Source organism: Giraffa tippelskirchi, chromosome 7, assembly GCF_054371585.1.
Source record: "Giraffa tippelskirchi isolate mGirTip1 chromosome 7, T2T-mGirTip1v1.2.pri, whole genome shotgun sequence".
Taxonomy (NCBI): Eukaryota; Metazoa; Chordata; class Mammalia; order Artiodactyla; family Giraffidae; genus Giraffa; species Giraffa tippelskirchi.
This window is the reverse complement of record NC_137281.1, coordinates 109099809-109101271: the sequence shown is the minus strand read 5'-3', so window position 1 is coordinate 109101271 and position 1463 is coordinate 109099809.

Here is a 1463-nt window from a genome sequence, read left to right as displayed (position 1 = left end):
TTAAGAAAACCCTTTTTTTTTTTCACAGCAAAAAATGTTATATTTACTGTGAAATGTGTTTGGTCTGATGTAGAATGTAGACTCCGTAATTAAAAGGCTCAGAGCCGGTTATGGTCTGAAACCAGCCCTGTTCACAGGCCCTGGAACTGGGGTGTAGGCCAAGTTGAACCAGATCTCTGAGGAGTGAGATGGGGGCCTTAGCTGATGTCAGATAATAATTACGTTGGGTGAACTCAGAACCTTCCAATTCAGAGTCCATCTGCACACAAGTGCTTTCAACCCTGAAGAGCTAGTCAGATGTGTAAGCTTCTATTTTTATCTTTTATATACAGTGTGTTATACATTTTTAATCATTTTTAAAATTTTTATATTGTATGCAATTTTGAAAGGTTACCCTCCATTTACGAAATATTGACTATATTCACCATGTTATACAAAACATGTATCCTTGTAACCTTATAGCCTATAGTTTGTACCTCTCACTCCCTGATCCTTATAGTGCCCCTCCTGCCACACTGGTAATCACTAGCTTCTTTGTATCTGTGAGTGTGCTTCTTTTCTGTCCTATTCATTAGTTTATTGTCGTTTTTAGATTCCACATGTAAGTGATAGCACACAGTATTTGTCTTTCACTGTCTGACCCTTAGCATAATGCCCTCTAAATCTATCCATGTTGCTGCAAATGGCAACATGTCATTCTTTTCTATGTGTGTGTATGTGTGTGTGTGTGTGTGTGTGTGTGTATACACCACTGCTTCTTGATGCAGATGTATAAACTTTTAGATTGCATGTATAAAGCTCTCTGGAAGGGATAAGCACCTTACAAGTGAAGTGAAATGTTAAGTCTCCACTAGAGCTAATGTAACTCATGAAGAAGAAAGTGAGCCAGAATGAGCAGGTGATAAATTACTACTTGGCTGGTGGCAGGGAGCCTGCCCAGGTCAGGGAGGCCCGGGTGTGCTGCAAGGAGCTGCTGGGGGCCTGTGGTCTGGACTGGCTGGAGTTGGCGGTGGTAGGTATCCTGATGGTAGCTGGAATGGACTGCCACCCTCCCCAGCACTCTAATCCAGCACTCAATGCCATTTCCCCCCTTTTTCCCCCTTAATGATTTCACTGTAACACTTGAGGAAAGGGAGGAGGGAAAACAACAGTGCTCCCCAGACTTCTTCCTCCCCCCTCATTTTTTGTCTTTGGTCCTCTCTCCAGGCTCATGTTGTGCCAGGTCCTTTTCTCGTCACCAGCTGTGTTCTCTCCCTGTCCCCACCCTCTCCAGCCAGGTGTCTTTGCCTGCAAATTTCCTTCATTGAGGTCACAAAAGTGGTCATTAGATACCTGCTCAGAAGCCTTGCAGGCTGGGTGCAGAGCTGTGAGTGGTAGAGAGGGGAGAGGCCAGTTTGAGGGACCCCAGGGGTAACTATGGGAGAACCCAGGCCCTCCCTGTCACCCCACCACCAGGGGCTCTG